At 41.2% G+C, this 19,218-nt stretch overlaps 3 long non-coding RNA genes across 3 annotated transcripts; 2 read left to right on the forward strand and 1 right to left on the reverse strand.

Moving 5' to 3' along the window:
• Positions 1–7,473: 7,473 nt before the first annotated feature.
• LOC121678495 lies at positions 7,474–15,697 on the forward strand. Its single transcript, XR_006021247.1, has 3 exons — positions 7,474–8,001; positions 9,263–9,267; positions 15,688–15,697. It is a non-coding gene; the product is annotated as an uncharacterized LOC121678495 (long non-coding RNA).
• Positions 13,239–14,687, forward strand: LOC121678494. The gene is made up of 3 exons (XR_006021246.1): positions 13,239–13,454; positions 13,586–13,689; positions 13,788–14,687. It is a non-coding gene; the product is annotated as an uncharacterized LOC121678494 (long non-coding RNA).
• On the reverse strand, positions 15,608–17,830 carry LOC121678493. Its single transcript, XR_006021245.1, has 4 exons — positions 17,674–17,830; positions 17,243–17,540; positions 16,171–16,412; positions 15,608–16,090 (listed from the first exon to the last, which is right to left on the reverse strand). It is a non-coding gene; the product is annotated as an uncharacterized LOC121678493 (long non-coding RNA).
• Positions 17,831–19,218: the final 1,388 nt, after the last annotated feature.

Below are 19,218 nucleotides of genomic sequence, written 5' to 3' on the forward strand. Positions count from 1 at the left end.
TGCGCACCCGATGAGTGCCCAAAAAGCGTTGCAATATGGCCGCAGAGTGGAGGGACTTGCCTAAAAGGACTTTGCTTAAACATCATGTATTTATTCAAAGATTTTTGGTTTCACTCTTCATCATTATTAGTACAGCCTCCCTCACACTTGCACAATGTGGTACAGCAAAGTCCAGCTCGGTGGCCTTACAGGCAACCACACAGCCACAGTTGAGGAGGAGTGAGCATCCCTTGCTGGCATCTTCCAGATCTGTCCAATATGGCACCCAGACTTTGGTTCTATCATTCCATTCTCAACCCCACTCACTGGGGACTGGGGAGTTTTGGAGAGGGACTGCTTCCAGACAAAAGCTGCAGTGTGCAGGGCACGCTTTCCACGCTGGAATAAGGCATGATGGGTCGGGGGGATTGAATTTGGATCAGGGAAGGCATATAAAGATATTCCAATCCACCACATCTCAGAAATGCTGGGACCTCAAAAATGTCAAGCACTGCCCCTCTTCCACGCGTTCACATGATGTGACGTTGTATGGAATGGCAAAAAAAAGCATGGAATGCATGGGCAGCTTACCCAGAAGTCACCGGCACCCTCATTCTGATCACCCAAGACCCAACCAGCCTCACACTGGATATAGTAAGAACTGTGGTGTCGAGTCAGTCAATGAAACCCGGAAGCTTCTTTTCACTCATGGCCTCAAATCCCTGGATTCAAACCCCCCCGACCCATCATGCCTTATTCCAGCATGGAAAGCGTGCCCTGCACGCTGCAGCTTTTGTCTAGAAGCAGTCCCACTCTAGCCTCGTGAGACCATCCTGATCTCGCGAGTTTCAGATTTTCACTCGCAGATCAGTCTGGCATCTCTCCGATAAAGAAAATTTGGAGCAGTTCGCCAAACGAACATCCAATCAGCGTTGGTTTTGAAGCGGGTTTATTTTGACGCAACGAGAAGCTACCGTTCAATCTGAAAAACATGGCGACTTCCACGGATGAGATGAGCATAGCTATCGCTGAAGTTTTATCCGAATATATTTTAGTATTCCTGGGGAAGCTAGGAGTCTGCAATGTAGCTGGGAGGAATGAAGGACACAGACATCCTCCACGGCCAATTCAAGTTAGTGTTTGGTAGCAATGAATCTTAGTTACTTAAAGGAACCATATGTAAGATTGTGGCCAAAACTGATACTGCAATCACTTTCAAATTACTGTAGAACGGTGTATCCCCTCCCCCTCCCCCCTGACTCGAGATTGCCAAACCCGATGCCGAAACACTACTGACTTTGTGATTAGTAGATAGGTGGAGGGTGGCGCATCAGGCCAAAACACAACATGACATGACAAAACACAACATTAACATCAGTTGAGGGCTGCACTTTTTAAATGACAATATCCTGGCTGGACTACTGTTGTCAGTGATATAAGTATTTGAAATGAACATGACTTCTTAATGTGTAGTGAAATATCAGGGCCATTTTATGATTAATTGAAATACATTTCTTACATACGGTTCCTTTAACGAGAAGGAATATGCTTTCTTCAGACGTGTAGCCTACCATGAAAACTTGGTGGGGGATTGTCGTTGATGAGGTTCATGTCACATCTAACTAACTTATCTAACTTGTATGTTAAAAGAAGGCTTTAGAAGAATGCTTCGTTTATCTGATTGGTTGATTTGGACCGACCAACATAGGTGGTGATAGACAGATGCTTTATCCAATCAGCTAACCAGTATTTTCGCCCCTTCTCCAACGGAAAGTTCCCAGATGGATATGCGGAGCAAATGCGAAGCAATCCATCTGGCGGAGTCAGGTTTTTTTTACTAAATATATAGATCATATTTTTAAAAGGGCAACCCAAAGACTGTTTCTTTTAAGGAAACTTAACAGTTCTGATGTTAGTAGAGAGGTCCTGAGGATGGTCTATACCAGTCTGCTGGAAAGTGTCATCTCATACAACATCACATGCTGGTATGGGAATCTAGGGGCTAGAAGCAAAAGTAAACTCACAAAAATTATAAATATGGCCAGTAAAATCATACTGAACCCCCAGAGGCAGCTGGTGGAACTGTACACAACACACACTAAGAGGAAAGCCCTACAGATAGTCCAGGATCCTTTTCATCCACTACATCACACTTTTGAAAGACTCCCTTCAGGAAGAAGATATAGAGTGCCTACATCAAGCAGAAACATTTTTAAGAAATCTTTTATACCATCATCTATTACTTTACTAAATCAATATAATCTATGAGTTTTATGATTAACTGATTAACTTATATTATTTACTGCTTTTTTATTGAAATCAACCTCTTTTGCACATTTCCATGTCTCCATATGTTGTACCTGCTGTGTAGACTTTCTTGTGTGTGCTATACTGTATGTTGTACCTGCTGTATAGTCTTTGTGTGTGTTTGCATTATGTTGTTGTGTACCTGCTGTGTAGTCTTTGTTTGTGTCTGCTCTATGATGTACCTGTTGTGTAGTCTTGCTTGTGTGTGTTACATGTTTGTGGGGCCAAAGATGAATTTCCACAGTAGTGGACAATAAAGACCTCTAATCTAATCTTAGTCCCTCTCCAAAACTCCAGAGATTCCAGACCCCAGTGAGTGGGGTTGGGAATGGAATGACAGAACCAAAGTCTGGGTGCCATATTGGACAGATCTGGAAGATGCCAGCAAGGGATGCTCACTCCTCCTCAACTGTGGCGGTGTGGTCTGTTGACATTGAACAATGGGTATGTGCTTGAGCATTTTTTTGTCTTGAACTATTGTCGAAGCTGTAGCCAATAAACTAATAGTTCGTTTCTCAAAGATACTGGAATGTGACAAATGCCAGAAGGTTGGGAAGCCTCTGACCTCTGTGCAACCCTTACCGTGTATAAAGGTACATTTATTTGTTCTTCAGATTATACAACAACACAACCAATTAAATAATGTTTAACGAGTAAATAGATTTAATTTACGTCAATTCACAGGTGTCTGCTGTCTGGGAGTTGGTAGGCATTGATTTAACGGGCCAACTACCAAAAACCAAGGCTGGCCATGAATACATCATGACAGTCACTGACTATTTCTCTAAATGGGTAGAGGCTTACCCCTTAAGGAATAAGTCAGCAGCTGAAGTTGGAAAGCATCTTTGCAGCATGATATACCGCCATGGCTGCCCCAAAAGAATTCTTTCGGACAGAGGAAGGGAATTCGTAAATGATGTATGTGTATGTTCACATGTAAAATACCAATTTCTGCTTGGTTCTGTCTTTTTTTTTAAAATGTGTTTTCTTTTTCCAGCTCAACACAACCCTTTGCAATTTGTTGGGGATCGAGAGGAGTGTCACGGCTGCATATCATCCCCAAACTAATGGCCTCGATGAGAAGACCAACGATAACATCAAGCGGCAAGTTTCGATAGGCTTGTCACATTAAATTACGTTTCACTTTCCACTTTTGATGTCAGAGTAGTAAACATTGCATCACAATATAATCATATATTCACAATCATAGATTGATTGTTATTAAGCATTTCAGTAGTTATTCACTAACAAAATAAAGAAATGAATTCAGTACATCAGTATTTTTCAAGAACAAAACTCCTTGTGGTGGGTGGAGCATGAAATTAAAACGACACATGCTTAAGAAAGCATTTGTGTTTGTATATTTTGTGTTCCTTGTTGTATGTCTAGAGCTCTGAAGAAATTGGTCAATGACAAACAAGACAATTGGGATGTGTTTTTGGAAGCAACATTGTTTTCACTTAGATCAAAAGTACAAACCACAACAAAATACTCTCCCTTTCAACTGATGTATGGGAGGGAGGCAGTATTCCCCTCAGAAGTGCCTGTAGACATGCCGGTCAGTGCTTTTCTAGAGCATATATAAGTACCTTCACAACTGAAAATAATCCTCGTCTTTTGTATTTCAATGTGCACGCTAACATTCAATTAGTTATACTTTTGACTTGCTATGTATTTTGCTATTTTTTTTTCAGCTTTCCAACATTATTCTTCCTGGGGAAGCAAGTTATGGGGCATATGTCAACAAAAAGAAGGGGTCAAAGGAGGCAACAGAAGCAAAGGCCGCAGAAAACATTGCCAAGGCACAAGAAAAGCAACAAGAGGCATATGCTAAAAAGGTATACAAAAAGCACCAACGAATTGTGTACCGTGTTGGTGATGAGGTGCTGCTATACAACATGAGGAAGCAGGGAAGGAAGGAAGGGAGGATTGAGCCGGATTTCTCCGGACCTTATGTAATTGCAACACTGCGTGGCAAACTTGTCACATTGACAAATTCTGTAGGAAATACTTTAAAAAACAAATATAATGTGGACCACATAAAGCCCTACATGAGGACCCAAAATGATGACAACTCCACACCAACGAGACCATCAGTCATTAAGTTAACATCTGTTATTCAAGACCACGATGTCAGAGAGGTAACAGCACTACCCGCAAGATGTGCAGCTTAACATGTATAATTTCTTCTTCCTTCATACAATGTATTACCTTTTGTTGTAGTTCAACATGATGTTTAATAACAGACATAGTTTGCATTCCATCACATATTGTATTACGTACTGTATGTGACGAATAGTCTGTTTTGCATGTTGAAGCATCCACAAGGTTCTGCATCAGTACAGGAAAACATACAAGAAAGAGGTTGTATAAAGTTCTGAAAGTTTGACCTGTTGGTCATTTATTTGGCCTAATTCCACTTTATTGTTTACCAGGGTTCCCACAGATCCTTGAAAGTATTTAAAGGTTTAAGTTTGAAGGGGGGGGGGGGGGGGGGGGACAAAACCTTGAAAGCGTCTGAAAATGAGACATAAATAGGTCATGGGTCATTGAAAGTGTTCTAATTTCTATATACTGTGCTAAAAGGTCCTGATCAACCATAAGAAATAAGAAATAAGCTACTAATAATTTGACATTGAAACCATTGCTCATAGATGAAGTTTCCCGTGGAAAACCTGTGGTTGTGCCCTGTGAACGTTGGAGCTCACTGGATTTTAGTGGTCGGTTGTCTTTCATGTTGCACACTTGAAAATAACAATATCCTCAATGTCCTAAAGTCTACAGTGAAAGACACTTGTCTATTCAAATTTACATTTTAACTCACAGCGTTCTTTGTTCTCTGTGTAAGTGTTTCTCTATTGCTAATATTGTAGCTCAAACTGCATTATCCCCTAGTTTATACTGCCACCTAGTGTTTAAGAAATTCAACAGCATGTGTGAGTACGCAAATAAAATAAAAGAGACAAAGAGGGGTGTTAGGCACGAAGCGATTCAACCAATCATAATCAAGGACTGGAACTATCCATTTTATAATCAAAGTTAACTTCACATGCATGAATTACACTGATTTGGGTTCAATCTGTGTGCGAGCAGAGCTCATGGTCTAATTGTAGAAAGGCAATTATATAATGTCTATGACAGAATAACACAAAGTATTTTATACATGTCTTAGATTGTCAACATGCCTGCCAAGGTCCTAGTATGTGTCGATCCATTGGCAAACGAAGGTGCCTATCAGCAAGGCCTGCTACACAACTGGAGGTAATGTTTGTGATAGTTGTGCAAGCTTTCTTTGTACCTATTATCTTACACCTGCTAATTTTTTATCTTGCTGCTATTAAATACCATATTTTTTGGTCACAACAAAGAACTTTCTTAAAGAAGATTGTTGATTGTGGAGACCAGGGATGGACAGTGCAGACTATGCAGCACAACAAGCAGGAAGATTCCTGCAGCTGCGGCATTTTAGTATTGATGGTAAATTGCTATACTGTTACACAATTGCTATAAGCTTTTTATAAGCAAATGCTATTTGCAGTTTGCAGAAAACTATCTTCAGAAGGGGGAGATCAATGATGTACAAACATCAGTGCATGCGGTCCAAACGGCACGCATTAAAGTGGCTTGTGCCCTGCTTCAGGGCAAAGGTCAGTGGCATTGAATACTGAATAGAGCTGAATGTACAGTAGCTCTGAAACATCATGGAATGTAACCTATGCTTATTATAGTAGGCTATCTAGTATGCGTATCTGCTAGTATCTGGTAAATTACATTAATTTTAATATGCACATGTTGATATGCATTTTCCCTGTTTCATACAACATAATAATGACTACTATTGCCTATATTAAAGTTATTTATGCACGTTAAATTACACTGCTAATAACTACAAATGTAGACATTTGCCAAAATGTTCCATTTTGTTTGATTTTTCTTCTCTAAATATAGTTTTTTTGTTCTTTTACAGAATGCTGTCCTCCATCTCAGGCATCCACCACTACCAGCCTAGGTCGTCTATGAGCACTTACAATCAATTTCAATCAGTTCAAAGGATCAGTTATTTTATCATATGATCAGTTCTTTCAATCAGTTCAAATGATCAGTTCTTTCAATCAGTTCAAAGGATCAGTTATTTTATCTTATGATCAGTTCTTTCAATCAGTTCAAATGATCAGTTCTTTCAATCAGTTCAAATGATCAGTTCTTCCAATCAGTTACTGTTCATTTTTAGAAATCTATACAAAACTTGAACTGATATTGTTTATTTGTTCAAATCTCTACCAGTGTAGAGGTTTTACTGTTCATTTTTAGAAATGCATACAAAACTTGAACTGATATTTAATGTTTGTTCAAATCTCTACCAGTGTAGAGGTTTTGCTGTTCGTTTTTAGAAATCTATACAAAACTTGAACTGGCTGATAGCTAGCTAGCAAGTAGCTGGCTAGTAGTACACTAGTTTCCAAAAGATGTTCAGATGCTCCCTGGGCACAACACTGGTCTCTGCTGTTAGTGTGCTCACAAGAGCTTAACCTATGTCAGTCCTTTACTGTTGTACAGATGTAAAAAAAAACACCCCAGCAGGTGGACATTTTTGATGAAGACATGACTGGCTGTGTGCTTGTGATTCATTGTGATTTAAATGTGTTTTGTTTATAGTTATTTATTTGTCATTGTTTTCTAAATATATTGGTACTTCAAAGATCCTCTGCTTGTTAAATTATTGTGATCCTCGGGTCAAAGGGAGTGATACAAAATTGACTAAATAGATAGTCTTAACATGAAGTTAAATAAACAGTTACAGTTGGGTAGTCCAAGGCTACAGTAAATGAAAATAATGCAACAGAAGGGATACAGACTGATCCCTATTATTCTGTCTAGCTACCCGTTAGTAATAGATTAGGGCTGTCAAGATAATGCTTGACTTTCGATTCATTGTTTACAGAACAAAAATAATGCGTATAAAATGAACGCTGATTTAATCACACTACGTAGTGACCTTAGCCTACAGTTCTACCACAGTACCTAGGGACTTTTCTCAATATGTAGGCCTGGAAAGTTTGATGTAGGTAAGTGATTCTAATCCTATTCTCAGCCTAGACTTGCCTCTGAACTTTCGCGCTTGGTTACTGATAGAATGGAAGTTGTCCATAAGGATTACATAGCGTAGGCCTAATGCAGGAAAGATAGAACTTTAGCCTACAACGGTATTGGAAATTATGTTTCGGATCACGGGTCACTAAGGTGCATGTAACGTAGCATGAAGATTAGCATATTTATAAAAGCCCTTTTCCCCTCTTGCGTCAAGTTAGCGAAAGTTTTATTTATTGTGTTGATAAGAAGATGAAGCAGGACTATCAGGCTGTGTGAGCAGGCTACTCCTGCACAGAACATCGGCCTCCGATAAACACACATCCCTCTTCGCTGCTCCTCAGTCAGCTGGGAAGAGACCACACACACGCAGCCTACACACAGTAGGCCTATGCACAAAAACAAACACTCATCAAGCAGCATTGTGTAATAGCAGTCAGGGCGCTTCTGTAAAAAACACCTAAATGTGTAAATTGTTTTTTTTCCACCTGCCGTGTCTCGCCTTAATTTATAAAAACAAACATGAAACGTAGGTGTCTGTGCTGCCTTTGTAAGACAACTTAAATTAGAAAAGCCCGAATAATTCCAAACACAACGGTCATTGGAGAAAGGCAGGAAGGCAAAGCAGTAGCCTAGGCTACGTAGGCACTAGCGTATGTAACTTCGTACAGTAGCGCAGCTCGATAGGCAGCGCAACTCGATCAGTGTTGCCAGATGCCAGCAAGGTTTTCCAGCCCAAAACCTCGTCAAAAACCGCGAGAATGCACAAAAAACCGCCCAAATTCGCTTTTGCTTGTTTCTCATTTAAACACATTAAAATCATTAACAAGCTTTAAAATGACCCATTTTTCGACTTAGCCTATCCAATTTCAGAAACAATATTCAATCAAATGAACGCAAAAGTAGGCTACACGGACGTCAGACTATTATTCTATAAGCTTATGTTACGGAAAATAATGCAATAGGCTAAACATAGACTATTAATCTGTCTGTTTAGTGTCAATAGACGCTTGGAACAAAAGCATTCAGTAGGCTAGCCTAACATAAAAACATTGAGTGGATATATGAAGTGTCGACTCTTTGCAGATGCAGTGCGTTCATAACTGGTGGGCCAACTGTAGGCTACACAAAAAATATTTTCATAGGCCTACCCCAAATGTAGGCTAAAGGCTTGAGTTAAACTTGAGTCTGACACCTGTGATTTAGAACAATTAATTAATAGCCTACCTAGGCGCTATATATTCCCTGAGACAGGCAGTTAGGCCTAGAGTTTTCATGAAAATCGCGCTGAATAGGCTATTTAGGACAGTGTCTGTCATGAGCTCTCTCTCTGCCTGGTAACACGTGCTGATTGAAGTCTGATGACCTCCACCTGTTCCTGCTCTGCTCTGCCTCACCCTCGTTACCTACCAGCTGCACTGCATTCACCACTCATCATGCCCTCTATATAAAGCCTTGCTTTTCAGTCCACACTTGTCAGATCGTCTGCAACCAGCACCAGTTACCTGCCTGTTTTTGAAAACGCCTCTGACTCTTTGCCTGTGATCCCGGACCCGCTCGACTACTTCTGTGTTCTCCAGCCCCGGTAATCTTGACCTGCCTTCCGTCCCTCTTCTACGAATACCGCCTAGTCCTTGACTGTACTGCTGCTTCGTTTCAATTGCTGTTGTGTGTGTGTTTCCCCCAGGACTTCCCGGATCATCCAGCTCCTGCCATCGCTGTTCGGCTACTGGGGGAACACACACACGCAGACTCTTGGAACTCCTGTACCCCCCCCGGAACCCCTGAAACCCCCTTAACCCCCAACCCTTAAATAAACTTTTGAACGTGACGCTTTTGTGGTCCTCGTCCTGTTTGGTGTCTGACAGTGTCAGTGCGCTCTTTGCAGAAGCAGTGCGTCCATGCATGGCAACTACACGCAAAAAATATTTTCATACGCCAGATATAGGCTAAAGGCAAACTTGAGTTTGACACCTGTAATTTAGAACAATTAGTAGGCCTACCTGACAGGCAGTTAATCCTAGTTTTCATGAAAGTCGCGTTGAACGAACAGGGGTGTCAGTGCGCTCTTTGCAGAAGCAGAACGTTCATGCATGGGCCATCTCTACACAAAAAACATAGGCCTATGGCCCTAGGCCCTTCGTGAAAATCGCTTTGAGCAATTGTTATTAGGCCTAAAAATAATTAAAAAGTTCTAGTAGGCCTAGGCTTTGTCAAACTTCCTCAACAACTGTCGGGCTGGACGGAACGTGGGCCGTAGTCCTATGTCAAGCCATTCGCGCAAGACCTGCGCACCTCCATCAACCCTGAAAGAAGGGGTAAGTCCATCCTGTCTCGTAGGTAATCTTTCAGCAGTGTGCACATTCATGAAGAGATTGACTGTAATGACAAAATGCTCTTTGCCCACTTTGGCATATTGACATTGTCAGTCAGCTAGCTAAGTTTGAAAACCCCGCGAGCTGTGTGTTTGAATGGCGGTCTGCGCCAGAGTAGGGGAGAACCGGACTGAAACACTTTTTAATTAAACGTAATTTACAAAGACATCGTAAAACACTGAAAGCTAATATTTTGTCACAAGCAAACTACATCGGTCCTCTGTCAAATACAGTTGCATTTTCAGCTCTGAACAAAACCATTCAGGATTTATTTAAGGAGAAATCGAACATGCGTTTTGTTTCATTCGTCCCTCCAGACCGGGATAAATGAAACGACATGGGGGACGAAAGAAACATACAGCTTAAACTTCCCACAACTTCAATATTTGACAACATCATGAATGGTACTTGAAATATGTTTTAATTTGGATAAATTACTGCTGGGCTTTACTGTCTGCTGTGAATATCTAACAACTAATTGCGGTCATTGTGAAGCGCATATCTCGCGGTTATGGAAATACCATGCACTATGCCATTTATATGGCTAGAATGCATGTTTCGATACATAAGGTGACGTGAGCTGAGAGTGTCTGTTGTGAGTTTAGGGGGGCACGTCAGCCAGAGGGTGTGTGAGTGAGTGAGTGAGAGACTGCTGCCTGCTGACCAGAGACGGTCGCTGGAAGAAGGGTCTGAAGTGCCTTTGTTTCGGCTACAAAAACCCGCCGAACTGATCCGAAACCAGCCCAATTTTTATACACCCGCCCAAACCCATTTTTGCCCGCAAAATAGATTGCAAAACCGCCCAATCTGGCAACCCTGAACTCGATATGTCCGTGCTATCGATTTACGCTACGGTAGCTCATCTCGACAAAGGAGCCTAACTCGACACGACACCGGCCCTCCTCATCAGTCCCAGTTTGTCATGTGGCCCCTTGGGGAAATTAGTTGCCCACCCCTGCTATAGTGATAGTGACCTGTCCAATCAACAAAGAAAAGCATACCTTGGAGGTAAAAATATGGGTCTAGGGACCTGAGTATTTCAATGTGACTTTTTCAGATATTGACAGTTTATCAGCTAATGGCTATAATACTACATGGAAATAGACTTAAAATAAGCAGAACATATCAACGTTGGATTCCTTGTATCAAACAAAGTAGAGAAAATACATTATAGCCTACAACAATTTAAGACTAAAGGAAGCTGAGATACTGTATAACCTTTTCTCTTTTCGGCGGGAGCCATTTTGGATTTTATGGATAACTGCCACTAGGGGGGCCCCCAACTTGTATCCATGGATTTTTTAAAACCTTAGGATACCTAGACTAACACCCTGCCAAAAATCAAAAACTTATCCAGAAGTGCCCAATTTTCATGAATTGCATCCTAGCTATAATGAGTTTGGATTGTGGCTGTTCACGACTGCAATATCAGTAGCCTACGACGGGAATACAGTTTGTGAAGGTGTGCGTTGATCAAGTAAGTTAGACGTGAACCTTTTAATTACGTAGCCTACCAGTTGTAGGCTACTTGAATGAAGAGTTCAATGAATGCCAACGAGGGACTGAATGTTAGCATATGTTTACTTTGTTTATAGACTGCTAGCTAAGTCTGCCAACGAACTTTTGTGCAGTCTAGTTATCTATAGGCCTACCAACCATGCAAATTACAATGGAAATACAATAAGCCTACACAACCACAACACTTACATCTTGATGAACATAAAGCTTAAAATATGATACACACTGACTTTTATCTTTTCTATACCATATTATTGAACTACTAGAAGAAAGAGGTGGCTTGTTAATATAAGGAGAGCCGACCTGTCCATCCGCTACAAGCAGGAAAACCTGAGAAAAGGAGGGTTTGGAGTGTGTGAGGCTCACTTTGAAACTAGCATGATTGTCCACATGGTATGTTTTTTATTTGAAATTCACATTTTTATCAAATCCCACAATTAAACACCTGCACACATATCCACATTCTGCAGTCTCCCCACAGGGTAAGGACAATAATGATAATGTATTTTACAGCAAAAAAGAAAGCATGTTACAGACAATGCTATTCCCACTAAGATCAAATGCCCTAATCCCCCTCCATCAAATGCCAGTAGACGTGTCTTGCAGAGACATGGAAATATGGGTAGGTGTTGACCCTATACATAGATAGATTGCAGTTAAGCATTTACAAAACTAAATACTGCACTTGTCTTTGAATTAACTAACATCATTAATGCATTAGTGTGCATGCAGGAGAGTAGAATCTCTTCATCCCTTTGTAGTGATGAATTGATATGACCAGCATCTACAGTAGCCTACCTAAAACAAAGAGACAACATCAAAACATTTTTTTTTATCCATCATGCATTACATCTAATAATATAATACAGACATGTTTTTAAAGGAGAGGACAGAGTGACAGTGAATGGCCAAATGGGGGAAGATGCAGACCAACCAGAAATGGAAGAAACAGAAAAGATACTAGAGGACATAGAAGTAAGTCGTAGCAGTAAGGTAGCTGGCTTTACATAAGTACAAGTAACATAAGGCTGACTTTCAATCAGTGTATGTAGTTGCCATTTGGTGGTATATAAAAACCTGGCATCATAACACCTCTGTGTAGATAAAAGTACTTGAAAGAGGGCTAAGGCTGATGACATCGCATGACTATTTTAACAATAGGGACAGTCAGAGAAAGAGCTCCAAATGGAGAGAGCAATCACAACTCCTGCAGCAGCAACGGAGGGAGAGGGAAGGTCGGAAACGTACGCTCAAATTAGAGCAAAGTGGGTTTGCCTATTAGTATGGAAATTTGAAGCCTTTTGATCAAGCGAAACGAATATCAGCATTTGAACATGGGGCCATACAGGGGATGTGGCCCCATACTGTAGGCCTACTGCATTATGTTCCAAGATACTGTAAAGGAGGGGAAAATGGCTGTTTATCAGAATACCCTGCTATGTATAAACTTGGTCTGAAGTCCACCAGTCAGATATCATTCTGGTTCATCCCCTGATGGGTCTGTGTTCAAATGTTGATGCTGTCTTCCTTTAATCAAAAGGCTCTGGGCTTCCGGACTATAATCTAGATGTTTTGATTGTTTATCTATTTTGATTAAAACAAACAACCCCTTTTCTAATTTACAAGACTTTCAGCTGAACAGGGAAAGAACAAACTGGTTGATGGCCTGACAAACTTACCACCAGATTTAGCGGAGTTTGTTAGCTTTCAACTAAAAAGTTTTGGCAAAAAAAGCAAAGGCAGAAAAAGCAGCTTGGAGTCCAAATATTCCACCACAGTCCAAATGCCTACCGGACCTTAAGGAGGCATTTTATTCTTCCATGTCAATCAACCTTCCAAAGATTTATTAACTCAAATGTTGGCCATTTCAAAGTAAGATTTATATCGAAATGTGTTGACATTTGTTTTTTTAATACATACATTATGCTTATTCAACTAACAGGTTAGTGTTGCTTTACATTGCAGCCAGGTTTCCTTGATTCAATTTTTCACCAGATGGCATTAATGGCAAAAACGATGAAGCCATCCCAACTGGTAGTGTCATTCATTTTTGATGAAATGGCCATTAAAAAGCACATTGATTACAACCGTGCCTTCGATAAAGTAGATGGGCTGACCTCCAAAGGTGAGGTAGCCAATCAGGCAATGGTGCTGATGGCTCGAGGAGCAGCTTCTAAGTGGAAGCAGGTGAGCTTTGTGCCTTTAGTGACTGGACAGATTGACAATTCTGACATTACACATACCTTTACTACACCTAGGCTGAAAATGAACAAGATACTCATACATAACCTGCACCATCAACACTGTGCATTCTGCAGGCCCTGGGATACTTTTTGGCTAAAGCTACCCTCTCCTCGAAGGAGACAGCAACTATTGCAGTATATCAGTAGCAGTGAGAAGGCTGAGACAGATTGGTTTCACTGTGAGTTTGAATGCAATGAAATAATAGAAAAGTGCAACTTCTCTGCATACATCCCTACATGAGATGGTCATGTTTACACAGCCAATCTCTCACAACAGGTGTTTTCTGTGGTCTGTGACCAATCAACATCGAACCACAAAACACTGAAGTTGTTAGGAGCCAGTCTCGATATAAAAGACACAAGTGAGAGTGCACACTGCATATCTGTGGATGGAAACAATGTTTCCACAATATGGAAACAATGTTTGTCGTACCTCACCTAGTGAAGTCAATCTTAAAAAACATGACCTGAAGGTTAGTTTAATTCTCCATATATCTAATAATTGTATCGTTTGAGAAAACACCAACAAACCAAATGGCAACATACGTTTACACTGTCATGTTACAGATCGGACCACATCAGGTGCAGTGGAAACACTTTGCTGCATTCTACAGCACTGACAAACAAAACAACTGGCCCCCAAAATCACAGACAAGCATGTTTCACTGCCACCAATCAGTAACATGCGCGTGCGCCTTGCTACGCAAGTCTTCAGTCACACTGTGGCTGCTGGTAAGGAATTATGTTCTTAAAATTAAGTCAGTACACCTGCACATTTCACTGCTTAATATGACCATTTATATGCTAACACAATAGGAATGAAGACTACATAGAGCTGGAGAGGCTGCCAAGTGAGGCAAACCCTACAGCTGACTTCTTTGAGGCCATGAACAGGGTTTCTGATATATTAAATTCACGGTATATTAAGGATCTTTGGCACTACAATTGGAAATGAATGGGAAAGTGTTTAGGGCCGTTTAGCGGAATTATTCTCGGCTCCCATGCGGGGGCCAGCCGTGTATAGTTGTTACGGAGAAACAGCCAATCAGATTGAAGCTTTGTTCTGCCCTGTGCATATCATATCTTCATCTATTTTATTATTTAATTATTTACTTGAAAGGCACGGGTTCGAATCCCGTCAGGAACATTATGAAATATGAAAAAAATGAGTGGAAAGCATTGGAAATAATTATTCTTTAAATAAATTTGCAACTGTATATGTAAAATGTAACTTTATATTTTATATAATTTGTTTTTGATGGAAGAAATGCTGCTCCTTCAGCACAGTAAAATACTGCAATAATAATAATAATAATATAATGCAACATTGCAGAGAAGAGTACTTTTCCGGTTATTCTCTTATTTTTTGTTTAATTATCATTAATGTCTTCCAGAAGAAAAAAGAAAGGCTATGTGTAGTATTTCAGAACAAAGGTTCCATTTTATTTGTGAACAAGTTATAAATCACAGATAGTAAACAGTTATGAACAACAGCATTCTGTGTTTGTGTGTGACAGGCAGTGTGTGTGTGTGAAGGTGTGCGTGCGCCTGTGTGTGTGAGTGTCTGTGTGTGTGTGTGATAAAATCATCTCTAAAAAGTAATAAAAGTTGTTAAATTAAAGAATGAAGTTATGGTTATGAATATGGGATTTCGCAGACGCCTTGGAAAGCGACACACACATACAAAAACAACATAATATTTCAAATTTAACAGGGAACAGATTAGAATGTTGGTCAAACTATAATAAGGAAAATAACAATACTAAACAACAATGGCAATTCAATCAATAGCCTAATAAAATAAGTAATGAAAATGAGGGGAAAAGCAAAAATAAACAATAATGTCCATTCAATCAGTAATATAAAAAAACGGGGGGTGCTGTGGCGCAGCAGGCTACAGCGGCCATACCATATCCGAGTGCCCACGGGGACCCAGGTTCGAATCCGACCTGCGGTCATTTCCCGATCCCACTCCATCTCTCTCTCTCCCACTTGCTTCCTGTCTCACTCTCCACTCTCCTGTCCAAATAAAAGCAAAAAGCCCAAAAAATATACTTAAAAAAATATATATATATATAAAAAAAACAATGACATGGGAAGACTATATTAAGGATTATATTAAGTGATACAGAACATTGGAGAACAGCATTCTATGACTAAATGAACACCAGCTGAAGAAGGCAAAGTGTGTGTGTGTGTGTGTGTGTGTGCGGGTCGGCTGCTGCACGATACACTTAGACACTGCTGCTGGCCCTGGGTCCGCTGCTGCTGGATGATACAGCGCCATTGGGTCCACTATTGGGTCCTGGGTGCGCTGCTGTCACTGCTGGGCCCTGGGTCAGCTGCTGCTGGACGATACGTTGCCGATGCTGCTGGGCCCTGGGTCGGCTGCTGTCAGACGATACACCGCCACTGCTGAACCGGCCGCTGCTGTCAGACGATACACCGCCACTGCTGCTGGGCTGTGGGTTCACTGCTGCTGGACGATACGTTGCCGATGCTGCTGGGTTCTGGGTCGACCCTGCTGAGCCCGTCTGCAGTGCCTGGTCAAGGTGCCACCACAGTCCTCTCCGTCTCCCTCTGTGTCACCATTTATGTACAGTCCTTAAAGCGGGTAACTGAATACAGTACAGTCCTTTGTGCTAAAACATTTGACCTACCATTGGGAGAGTATCCTTTGATTTAGCTCACACAGCTGTATCGACGCCCGACCAATCAGCCTGCGCACATCACGCTCTGGTGTCGCCTCCTTTCAGTGCCACTGTGTCCCTTGCCTCCATGCACACCCTGTCCACCCTCTTGATCTTCTAGGTAGTGGTCCCATTCTGGCGGTACTCAAGGACCAGTTCTGCTGCAGCGGAGGGCCACAGGGTCAGTTTTGAGGTTGAGGGCTCAAACCTTTCTACGAGGAAAAGACAAACAATTTTAATCACACCATACAGAATCCATTTTGAAGACACACACAGATCCCTGGAGTTGTAATAATAGCCTATCACTATTAGTTTGATAGTGGTGTACTCATTAACACACATTAAAAAATCAGGTGTTCTGTTTAAAGCATACTTACACTTCGAATTTCGACTTCACACTGTGGTAAAAACATTTAGAGGGTCTAAACATGCTAGCCAGATGATCAGATGAGGGCTTAAATACATTTACAGAGACCCCCAGCCCTTGTAAAAGTAGTAAACAAAAATAGTTAATTCATCACTCTGTTTTTAACATGGAATTCCCAGTTGACATGTTTACACTTCTAAAGCATATCTACACCTCAAATTCCAACTCCACACTGTTGTAACACCATCTCTATGGTCTTAGGAAGTGAGCTAGGGTGTCTGATCCCGTTTTTAAAGTATTTCCAGGGATCGTCAGGTCATTACAGTGGCGATTATGGTAGCTCATTCATTTTCAATGCATTTAGCATGCTAATCGTGGTTGATATTCTAACGCATCTAAAGCATATTTGCGCTTTACATTTCGAGTCCACACAGTAGTAGTACATTCTCCAAGGTCTCAACATGTAAAATCAATGCCTCGCAGGTGTGCAGTGATTAATTGCTCTAATAGTGGGCAAGGGTTGTCCTATTTCACATTTCCCAAGGACGAAAATAGGTAACGTATGTGCTCCTGTGTTTGTCAAAGCCTACCTGAATTTACGGTGGTTCACGTGGGACTCCCTGTGAACTAAGGCATTGGAAATCCCTCACCTAATCAAAATCATAAACAGCTTACTTTCTCCCCCTTTTGTTTTTTGGTAGAATCTCTTCTCCTTGGTCCGGGGAAAAGGTGGCCATAAGTATAACCCCAGTGCACGGGAGTCCCCGCTGCGCTCAGGGGACTCAGTGTGTCGAATATTCTGCCTGCCCTCTCTTCAGTCACATCCAATTGTGAGGTGGATGATGGTGTCATACTTCTCACCTCATCCAATGGGGCGACTCTATCAACCTCCGCAACCACAGGTCTGCTGATGCCTCCAACCATCTCATTGGCCCTGCCTCTTTCACCCACAGCAGAACCAATTGATGTTTACCTGGAGTCAGGCATTGTTGAAGACAAGGTTATCTGCGCTACATGACCCACAAAACAGCACAAAGACGTACATCTACAGTTGTAAGTCACATGACACATTATCATATGCAATGTAACATTGTATTTTCTCTTACTTTTGTAGACTGTTGGTGATTGCATCATGGAGGAGGGCCTCTTTTATGTTGCTGGCTGGGTGGTGCGGATGCTTCAGCAGGACTTCACAGTGAGGACATGGTGATTGCATCATGGAGGAGGGCCTCTTCTATGTTGCTGGCTGGGTGGTGCGGATGCTTCAGCAGTACTTTTACAGTGAGGACATGTCATGACATGACAGGGTCCTGCTGTTGGGTCCTAGACACCAGGACCACAGCTATGCTATGAACACCGACCACCCTTACCTGACGGCCAAAAAATGTCGCCAATCTCATGAGGCCAGAGGAGTACTTTCAGGGCATCCAGAAACATCACAACCTTATGGCCTCACCCCAACATCACCAGGAATTTGGAGATGACTCTTGAGAATCTGGGAGCTTTTGATAGCCTCGTCCGCACCCACCCTGAGCATGCCAGCCTGATAGAATCTATCGCCATCAAGAAATTTGTGATGTGCAGGCTGGGTGCTGAAATTAGACAGAGAAACAAGGCTCTGAGCTACCAGAACAAATGAACAGCTGACAGGAAACTGTCTACATTTACAACTTGATCATAGGTAGTTTAAATCTTGAAATGTCCAATACTTATACTACTTATAATTACAATACTAATAATATATATATAGTATAATTATAATACTAGTAATAATACTAATAATACTAAAATGAAATTCCACTTGGTGTTTGTTCCACTTCACAAGATTTACACGTGTAATATCATCCATCATGTGTGCGGTCTCTTCTTTTTCCACACTTTGACTCACTAATTTTCAGTGGCTGGATTCGCCATCGTGTATCGGATACATAGCTGATAGCAGAGAATGTCTAATAAGGGCTCTGCTGCTACATTGTGTGTATATATATATGTGTGTGTGTGTGTGTGTGGCATGGTCTTTTAAAACAACAAAACAAAAACTCTTCTAGCACGTGTATTTACCTGTATCAGCTCTGTTGTCGATGCCTCCAGAGAAAAGAATGTGGACAGCACGAAAGTACCAAAGTGACTTAAGGATTGCCGTAAAGCAGTATCTCTGGATCTCTGGTCATACGATGTGTATGACGTCATTGACAAGTCTTTTTAAAGCAAATACATGACTAAAAATCTAACAATCAGCAATGTGTAATTTCATTGCATCTCCTTTCGAATTCAACATTCAAATTATTAGACAAAAAATTATATTCTGAGAAAAGTGAATTTTGAGGGGTAGGAGCCCCATAGACCCCCATTCATTCTGCACTCGTCCTGTGAGCACCCTCATATGGAACCAGAGTGGAACTGCAGCCAGTTCAGAAGCCGGAAGTTTACTGAGAGTGGCAGTTCTCCCCTTATTAGACATTCTCTGGGTATACATCCTTTGGCCGGTCATAGGACTTGAAGAGACCTTTAGTTCCTCACATCCAACAAAAACATTTTACCTATTTTCATAAATTTTCAACTGTTCAAATGGTGCAATAATATAATTTGAATCATCCTTCATTCTCCGTTCACAAATCTAACATTTTCACTGCCGAATACAAAACCCGATA

The sequence above is a fragment of the Alosa sapidissima genome, chromosome 12, assembly GCF_018492685.1.
Source record: "Alosa sapidissima isolate fAloSap1 chromosome 12, fAloSap1.pri, whole genome shotgun sequence".
NCBI lineage: Eukaryota > Metazoa > Chordata > Actinopteri > Clupeiformes > Clupeidae > Alosa > Alosa sapidissima.